Genomic DNA, 10,928 nt, shown 5'->3' with positions numbered 1-10,928 from the left:
AAACTGTAGATATGCTTTATAAAATGGAGGATGAGAAAATGGAAAATTTAAATATCCCATTTCTGTTTTTAAAAAAGGATATAGATGGATGACTTTACAAAATGATATAGATGGAAAGATTGTTCCTCCTAAGAAAAGTTACTATAAGGCATTTTATGTGATAATTGTATTTCCACATGTTATTTGCCTTTTTTGTATGTGGTTATAGTGGACTTTTTAAGTATTCCAAATGTATGAATTTTCCATGAAAATATTTCTAAGGATAAAGTTTTGGCTTTCATAACATAATTTGTTATTTTCTAATTGGAATATCCTGCATTCATTCACTTCACCATACATTATGCTTATTATGCCTTGCTTGTGGTTTCTAATATTTGTGTATAAAGTACTTCCAGTTTTTATCTTCCAGTTTTTCAATAAGTATATTCCTTTAGTAAGTGATACAACTTGATATATTTTAGAACATATTTTATAGGAACCATAAATAATATGAAAGATATCTATATAATTCTTTTCAAATATAACACTAAGAATATTATAAAAAAACCTGTTTTGCAATGCTTGAGCATTTATTCAGAGCTCAATGTAATAGATTCCAAAATAAAAGTTATAAACATAGATCTTTTTTTCATCCATTAGAGTACAAGTTAGGTTGTTCTGCATATAGAAAACTATTTGATCCTATCTTCAATAGAGTCACTTAATGAAATAATAATTATTAAAAGGGCAAGTACAAATTTCATTAGCTATAGAGGAATATTACTAATCCCACCGTATTTTCAGAGGACCTTATTGGAAACCTGCATTGTGGAAATCCATGACAATCTAACAAAGATTTATGAATTACCTACTATTTAAAAAAACACTGTGACAAATGATAGGCAGAAAAAGACAAAACAAAAGGCAGTTTTTACTCTTAAGGACTTACATTCCTTAGCCATAGCCATTCCTGAGAGGTAAATTCTGTCTAGCTGACTCATGCAAATTTTTAACTTTTAAGGCTATCTGAAAAAAAGCAGATTAGCATTAGAATAAAATGGAAGGCTATTGTGTCTTGTTTTAACCTGTACTAGCTGCAAATTAGAGGGTAATGGTTATTGATATTTGGGCTTCTATAGCATTCTGTTTCTTCAGTGGGATCAGTATGATGGGTAGCCTTTGAACATTTTATATCTCCAGATCCTATTATGTCACTGAAAAACTTAAAAGAGGAAGACTTCTCTTGGCATCTATTAAAGGGCCTCCTGAATTTGTCTCCTTGGGTTTCCAAACTTTCCAGAAACACTGGACCCAGAGTATGCAGGAAACCCTCAACATGTCAAAGATGAATGAAGACCCTTTTCAAGACACCAGCCAGTCTGGATGAGACAGAGAACCTATATGTGCAGCTGGGACTCTTATATATAAGAAAACCATCTTATCTTCATGTTTAGCAGTTCCCAAGAGAAAATAATTCTACTTTTGTCATTTAATTTCTCTTCCCCTTAAGGAGGGAATTAATCTTTTCTCCATCCCTACTGTTCCTTTCCTTCTCCCATGCCACTCCCATTTAGGATAAGATTGAAATCCCACCTCCTTCCTTTGTTGTAATTTCATAAGTGTTAAGTTTCTGTTTGGATTATGAAGTCCTTGCACTTGAGTACAACTTCCATGTTTGCCTCTTTCATAATAAATCTAGTTGCAATACTTGACTCATGGACATGCAATTTGTTGTTGTTTGTTGTTGCTACTGCTGCTGTTGTTGTTAACATGACTGTGTGCTGCCAGTCTCAGAGCTGAAGAAGACTTTATGCTAGTTAGCCTTTATCAAGACCATATCCAGGAAGAAACAATACCCTCATTTCTTCTTTCCATATATGGCTCTACCATTTCAATCTGAACTTGTAGTGGATATGGAGTCTTATATCACCAACTCACTGAAAATTTGCTGTCTGAATTTCCTTAAGGATTGTATAGCTGTGGCTGGTCCTTTTGCTGTCTCTTACATCCTCATCTAAATGTGACAAAGTTGATCCAGTTTGCTGGGGAATCTGGCCTGACCTTTCTGATACTCCTTCATACTAGATGTTATTTTTCCCCTGGTCTACCACCCAATTCCCGAGCAGCAGCTGTCACACTGACCACTATTAATGCTCAATGGCATTGATATCCATGAAATTCATGGGGAGATCTCCACTTCTGTGCTACAAATTACGTTTCCATCTTTCAGCATAAACAAGGTAAATCTGATGTGTGTGAAGTGCTGCCTTTTCTTTAGCTACAACCCCAACTCCCCAAAGCTCCAGTTCCAATACTATAGTCTAAAGGTTATTCCATGGGGATCACTCAGAAGAAGAAGAACCTTCAACAAGAACAGTTCCTAAAGGTAAGCTGCTTAGAGGATGTCAGGTGTCAGAATACAAGGCAGATATCTATGTTAAACTTGGGATCATGAAGGCTTAGCAAGATACCTTAAGCTCATTGAGAGTGGCTGGCCCCAAAATGACCATGAAACCCATCAAGTTCCAAGATGGCATAGAGATGGGAACATCTCTACACAGCCTTTGTGCACAAGGCTATGGATTAACTGGGGGCCACTGACCACCAGAGAACAGAAGCTCATGCTGGAGATTTAGCACAACTTCCGAGGCTGGGCAGGAGTGGGGGAGAGGAGAGACACAGCAAGAGACATATTAGATGCAGACCCTGGAGGATATTCAGTATGTAAAGTCCTCAGGTAGACAGGGATAGAAACAGTAGTACAAATGACCCTGGGAAGCTGTCTCAAGCAGCTCATGTGTCTGAAGAGAAAGGTAATGAAACAGAATTTACCAAGTTAACTAGTGAAGAGCCAGATGTTACCACAAGGGATATGTTACCACAAGTGATGAACTATAACTCTACCGGACATCCAGTTGTAGTGATGAGAGACCAGGAAAAAGTAGAGCATTCAAAGGAGAAGTTCCAAATAGCCAAAGGCAAAGAGCCCAAAGGAACCACAAAGGGCCACTTCCCTTGTGGCCAAGAACTAGGAAGAGCTTAGATCTCCAAAAAGACAAGAAACACATCCTTAGCAACTGCAGCCAGAGCGGGAGCTTCAACTGAATGACAAAATGATTGCCAATTTTCTCTCTTCTGGACAGTGAATGAACACCTTAAACACTATAGCTTCTGGGGACAGGATACTTTCTTACCTCTATGCTCCCTTATCCTAATCTTCATTCCCCTAAAACTAGCCAATAAGGCTTTTTCAGCTTGGAGGAAGGGAGATTGCAGTAAGAGGTCTGGTTTCCTATACTATCTCTTGATTGTGAAGGAGAGTAGTTCCCCTCTCCTGAAAAATATTAAAAGACCTGATTGACAAGTTGTGGACAAGTTAATGATCTATTGTGGGGAGAGGGGGACTCCAAGGATGAAATAATTTATATAAAATGGTCCTCTGCAAACTCCTAGAGTTACTCATAGTGCAAGTGGCAACAAGAATTTGCCAGCCTGGACTTTGTGTCCCACAGGACATACCAAAGGACATTGACTGACTAAAGGAGAATGGGTTTTGTCTGATGAAGTCTGTGAAGGGCAAGTTAGAGAGTGTAAAGCCCCTTGCCTGGACAATGTTAAACCTAACAAAAAATTGGTTTTGGTTATTATGGATCTGGTATAAAGATGACAGAAAGTAATGGCTTGTGCTTTTATATCCTTGATAAAGAACAAAATAGAAAAAAGAAGAGGAAAAAATGAAATGCTATTAATAATCGATATTATTTTCTGGACATTACTGTAGTATGCAACCTGGACTTAATATAAACCCTTTGAAGAGTCTTCATGAAGTTCATTTTAGATATATTGTAACTTTCACATTCTTTGTAGAGTTCTAAAGACACTTTTTTTTTTTCATTGAGTTAGCCTTAGCTCCCACTATGGGCACTTTTGTCTCTTTTTTCCAGGAACACTAAAATTCTGATGAGAAATGCAAAGCTTTCTGGAAGAAAAATCAAAAGGTAATCTTTTAGTCAGTGTTTGAAAGAAGAGGGGTAATAAAGGGGCTTCTTAGTTCCCCTCTCTCCCAAATGAATGACTCTCAGGAGGAAAGGAATTGTCCTTTCCTTTTATCTATTATACTCAATTCCAAAAGATTATTCTTTTTTTTTTTTTAATAATCCCCATTGAAACATGACTGAGTTTTCAGTCATTCCCAATATACTTCCTGTCAAACTCACTTGCAATGCCTTTGATTAAAGAGAAGTTTAGGCCTTATTCATGTTTGGTTCATAAATCTCAGTACATATAATTTCCCCTTTATTGATACACATGCACCTATTTATATATGTATATACATAGAAGGAAAATGAGATCATGCATTTATATATTGATATATATAGCATATGCATGTATATGTTTAGTCACATATTACATGCATATCACCTTTTAAAATAATTATAATGGAGTAGTAAAGTTGAAAAGAAAGCATAGTATCTCCAAATGACAATAAGTCTGAGATTCAAAATGACCCAGAATCATTACTTGATTAGCTTTACTTCTGATCTTCAGCATTCATGTAATGATTCTGAAAATATTCTCAGATAAAAAGTAATGAATCAGAAATACAGGAAGGAGTTTTGAACCTCAGGGAACTGACCTGTACACAGATGTATATGATTGAAAGATGAACGAAAAGCAAAAAATATATGTGTATATATATATATATTTTTTTTTTCCTGAATATTTCCTCACCATGGCATTTGGATGAGATTACAAGGATTCTAGGTATGGCAGAAAACACCTTGAGGCATATATCAGTATAATTGTTCAAATTATACTGATTTTATTTTGGGTCCAGGTAAGTGAACCAAATGATTTTTTTCTACTTTTTCCTTCTCAACTTTTCTTGATTAAAAAAAAATGCTAAATATAGCAGTCTAATGTCTATAAAAATAGAACCACTTCCTGATCTGAAAATAGCAATAATCAAGTAGTTATAAATCCAACCCATGCTAATCCTATGGAGAGAGAATTCTTATTATCATTATTGTCAGCAATAGAAATAACCACCTGAACAACAAATGTCTTAAGGCTTACTAAGATTTTCCTTGTAGAATCACTATGAGCTTTTTATGGCAGTTGAGTGAGATAAATTTGTGGAAGACATCACAGGGTTAGAATACATTTTTAAAATGTAGCTTTTTTTTATTTTTCTCTTGAGATGTGTCTCCAAAATGGAGAATATTAAGCATAGATAATGACACTATAACCCTAGGTAAGATATAAATAGTGCTTGTTCAGGACAATCTGCCTCTCTGGTGTCAAAAATGAGCCAAAAAATATCACCATACTCACAGGTGAAATATCAAAGTATTGTGTTTATGAGGCAAAAGGTGAATTAAAGCACATGTTGTACATGGATCATGGAATCTCCACCTCCACCCTGGATTCCTAAACATTAATATACAAAATGACATAGAAGTTATTAAACATTCACTTCTGAAAAGATAGATAACTATTATTTTGGAGTTATGATTCTAAGTAGAAAAAGTCAAAGACAAATACCTTTTTCATGAATTTCTTATAAGATTATGAGTTCATACAACAAACTGTGGACCAATCAGTACAAATTACAGAGGAATGATCCAATATGGATTAAAAATTGTACTAAGACATCTAAGACAAACATGTAGGTATAGCTAATTATGTAAATATTGAGCATCATATTATCTGAGTTATATAAACAGAAAGATGTTAAGGTAAGGTGAACCATAAAAGCAGTTCAAATATATGAAACAAAAATAGTCTTTCACAAATGGTAAATTATTAGTTCCCATGCATCTAAATTAGATTTTCTAAAATGTTACAAAGAACAAATCAAGCATGTCAAGAGTCAATCTTATAAAATCCTATTTTGTATTATCCTTAAACATTTCATATTTAAATCTTACATTTGTATTACATTTAGAAAACATCTTATCTATATTGTCATTTAATCCTCATACAAACTCTGTGAGGTAGGTAGTACAACTATTATTAGTTCAGATTTAGGGACAGGTGAATAGAGACTTAGAGAACTAAACTGACATGGTTAGAGCCAAGCACAAATAGGCACAACTCAAACATAGGTTTACTGAGTGCAAATCCTCTGGCTTTTTTATTATGCCATATTGCTTATTAATTCTCATTCAATACAGTGGCATAAAAGAATGGTAGTGACTTTATTAATGAACAAAGGTTTGTTTTTTGTTATGTTTTTTTCTTTATTTTTAATTGAAAAAAAAAGAGAGAGGAAAAAGGGATCTAATATGGTGTAACAAACAGTGAATTAATGAAATCCATCCATGTTCACATCCAGGCAACAATAAAATAGTACTCCAAGACAGGTCCTGAAAAAAATAGAAGCAGTAAAAAGATGGGGTGAAATAAACATTTTTAACTCAGGAAACTTGAAAGCTCAATAGGAAGGATCTCTCTCACTTGGGCAAAGGTAGAAAAGGATGTAGTCCAGGACAGGAATCTTCTCAGAAAGCCAGAAGGAAGTCTCACTTCAGTAAACCAGAGGGAACTCCCAAGTCTTACTGTGGTGGAGTAGAAAAATGTCAGTGCCAGAACCTATATCCAAACCACCATGTGCCTGAGCATAGCCAAGGACTCTTACTGGGAACCACCAGATGCATCAATGTGACCCTAGACAAATATGCTTCTTCCATCACCCAGACCTCCACATGATTCATCAGAGCTCTGGACACCCAGGTGGATGCCAGTCCTTTAGCTGATGAAGCAGATTTCTGGCAGCACAAACCTTACCATTTCAGTGTAGCACTTGGCAAACACATCTCCAGAGTCCAAACTACCACATGCTTCAGTGTAGCCACAGGGGAACACAGAACATCCAACTGGCCTCAACACATTCCAGACACCACCACTAAGATCCCAGCTCAACCCCAGATTAATTGAGAGACACACCCTGTTATTCCATCAGGCATAAGGGTCCCCCTTGGGCCTGAAGACAACATCAGTGCAGTATCAGGTAAACAGCAAAGAACTGTAGTCAATGAATCCTGAGAAAGTACTCCTTCTAAACTGAGAGCAGAACTCAAATTTTAAAGAGATCAAAAACACCCCTCCACCTCACCGCCCCCCAAGAAGCAAAAACAACAAAATAAGATCATACTTATTATGGTGACAAGCAAAAGCAAGAAAGAAACTAAGAAGAGAAAAACAATGTCAAAATACTTAAGGGAAAGACTCCAAAGGAAGATGGGAAATAGTCTCAAACACAGAAAGAACTTATAAAAGAATTAAACATATGTGAAAAATCATGTAAGAAAGGAATAAGAAAAATTGGGGAAAACTGAGCATGATGCAAAAGAATCGTGGGGGTTGGTGAAGTAATATTGATAGTAAACATATATACATGATGTGGTATAATATCCAATTCTGAAAGGAGAAGTTATGTGACTTATACAACAAAACTATACTAGTGATAGATCTCAACCTCCCCCTATCAGAAATCAATAAATTCAACTAAAAAAAAAATAAACAAGAAACTAGGGAAAAAATAGAATATTAGAAGTTTAATTAAAACAGAGCTTTGGATAAAATTAAATGGGGAGAATATTATATTACCTTTTTTCTCAACAATAAATGACACCTATACAAAAACTGCCCATGCATAAAAACCTCAAAATCAAATGTTAAAAGGCAGACAAATTTAGTACATTATTTTCAGATAATAATTCAATAAAAATTACATTGGACAAAAAGGAGTAGATAGATTAAAATTAAGTAGAAATTAATAACAATCTAAAGAATAAGAAAGTTATAGAATAAATCACAGAAACAATAATTTCATTAAAGAGAATAACAGCAACAAGACAACATGCCAAATCTGATGAGGTACAAGCAAAGCAGTACTTAGGGGAAATATAATTTCTCTAAATTCTTACATCAAAAAAGAACAGATTAATGGATTGGACATTTGACAAAAAATATGAAAAAAAAAACTTGAAAAAGAATAAATTAAAAAACCTTAATTCAGTACCAAATTAGAACCTCTGAAAATTGAAAGTGAGAATAAGATTAAAAGTTTTTAAAATACTATTGAAATAACAATCTAAAAACTGAATTATGAGGGATAGGAGGAATAAGCTAGATAAACCATTGGTTAATTTGATTTTAATGAAAAAAAAGAATACCCAATAGACAGTATCAAAAATTCTTTTAAAATTACAAAAAGTTAAACCACCACAAATGAAGAAATTAAAGTTATCATTAAGAAATATATTACCCAATTATCTGCCAATAAATCTAACAGAATGAAATCAATGAATATTTAAGAAAATATAAATTACCTAGGTTAATAGATCAAGAAATAAAAGTCTAAAAAAATCCATCATAGAAAAAAAAAATATTGACTATCGATGAACTCCCTAGGAAAAAATCCCCAGGACAAGATAGGTCCACAAGTTAATTCTATCAAACATTTAAAGAATGATTAATTCCAATACTAAATAAACTATTTGGAAAATAGATGGCATCCCACTAAACTTTTATAATACGAGTATGGTGCCGATAACTAAATCAGGAAAGCCAAAACAGAAAATAACATATACCAATATCCACAACAAGTACCAATGCAAAAATTTAGAATACTAACAAGGAGATCATAGTAATATGTCACAAGAGCTATACAGTATGATGAGGCATTAAATCAGGAATGTAGTTTGGATCAATAATTAGGAAAACTATCAAAATAATTAACCATATCCAAATACACACACAGACTCAGAAAAAAACAACCAGAAATCTGATGATTATCTCATCAACTGCTGTAATAACTTTTGACAAAATATACCATCCATTGCTTTTAAAATGATAGAGAACATAGGAATAAAGGGAATATTCCTTAAAATGATAATCTGTATCTATCTAAAACCATCAGCAAGCATTGTATGTAAAAGGGATGAGCCAAAAACCTTTCCAATGTAATCAGGGGCAAAGTAAGCATGGTCATTATCAAAACTGATATTAAATATAGTAATAGAAATGTTAGCTATAGCAATAAAAGAAGACAAATAAATAGAAGAGATTAGAATAGGCAATGAGAACACAAAACTATTACTCTGCAGATGTTATGATAATATACTTAGAGAACACTCCAGCATCAACTAAAAAGTTACTTCAAATAACAACTTTAGCTAAGCTGCAAGATATAAAATAAACCCACATAAATTATCATAATTTCTTCACATTACAAATGAAGTCCAGCAGTAGAGAAATTCCACTTAAAATAACTATAAACTATATACAATACTTAGGGGTCTAACTGCCAAGATAAACTGAAGGAACTATATGAACACAATTACAAAACACTTCACACAAATTGAGTTAGCTAACATAATAAAATTTACAGTTCTAGCTAAATTAATCTACTTATTCAGTGCCTTACCAATCAAACTTCCAAAAATTACTTTACAAAGCAAGAAAAATAATATCATCTGGAAAAAAGTTAAGAATATGAAGAGAATTTATGAAAAACTATGCAAAGAAAAGTGGTCTAGCAACACCAGATTTTAAAGTCTAGTATAAAGTAATAATCATCTAAACTATCTGGCACTGTTTAAGAAATTGAATGGTGGATCAGTGGAATAGATCAGACTCAGTAAACAATTATCATAATAATCTAGTATTTGATAAATTCAAAGACCTGAACTTTTGGGATAAGAACTCACAATTTGGAAAAGCTGCAAGGAAAACTGGAAAACAATAGGATATAAAGTATGTATAGAATAATAACATCAAACAGCATATGTCAAAATAAGATTAAATTGAGTGCATGATTTAGACATAAAAAGGTGACATTATGATCAGATTAGAAAAGCAAGGGAAAATATGCCTGTCAGATCTAGAGAGAGAAAAATAATTCATAATCAGGCAAAATAGAGGGCATTATGAAATATACAATACATTATTTTGGTTACATGAAATTAAAAATGTTTTTACAAACAAAAGCAAGGCAACCAAGTTTAGAAGGAAAGCAGAAATCTGAGAAACAATCTTTACAGCAAATGTCATTGCTAAAGGCCTCATTTCTCAAATATATGGAAAACTGAGGCAAATTTGTAATAATACTAGCCTTTCCCCAACCAATAAAAGGTCAAAGGATAAGAGCAGGGAGTTTTTAGATGAAGAAATCAAAGAAATCTATAAGCATATAAAGGAGTGCTCAAAATCGCTTTTAATTAGAGAAATGTAAATTTAAAATCTCTGAGATACCACTCCACACCTACTGGATTGGCCAATATGACAAAAAAAAAAAAAAAAAAAAAAAAAAAAAAAAAGATATAAATGTTGGAGAAGACATGGGAACATTGGAAATCGAATGCATTGGTGATGAAGTTGTGAACTGATCCAAAAATTCTGGAGAACAATTTAGAATTATGCCAAAAGGAAAATCAAACTGTACATATTCTTTAATCTGTAAATACCACTATTAGTGGTATTCTGTGTAACAAAAAAAATCACAAAAAAAAAAGATGGAAATAGACATACGCATGCAAAAATATTTATAACAGCCCTTTTCCTATTGGGAAAATATTGGAAATTGAGGGGATACCTATCAACTAAAAAATGGCTTAACAAGCTGTGCTGTGTGAACATAATAGAATATTATTGTACAATAAGAAATGTTGAATAGGTGATTTCAGAAGAAAACTTGGAAAGATTTGTATCAACTGATACAAAGTATATCAGTTAGGAAAACTAGCAAAATAACTGACAATATCCAAACACAAACACACAGATCCAAGAAAAAAAAAAAAAAAAACAGAAACCATATGATTATCTCAACAGATGCTGTAATAACACTGTATTAGTAAAATTGTGTGATGATCAAGCTCCTCTCAGTAGCACAATGATCCAAGCCAAGTGTATAGAACTTATAAAGAAAAATGTTCTAAATGCAG

The sequence above is a fragment of the Sminthopsis crassicaudata genome, chromosome 6 (assembly GCF_048593235.1).
Source record: "Sminthopsis crassicaudata isolate SCR6 chromosome 6, ASM4859323v1, whole genome shotgun sequence".
In the NCBI taxonomy this organism is placed as follows: domain Eukaryota; kingdom Metazoa; phylum Chordata; class Mammalia; order Dasyuromorphia; family Dasyuridae; genus Sminthopsis; species Sminthopsis crassicaudata.
The sequence above is the reverse complement of the archived record's forward strand: the minus strand, read 5'-3'. Positions refer to the sequence as shown.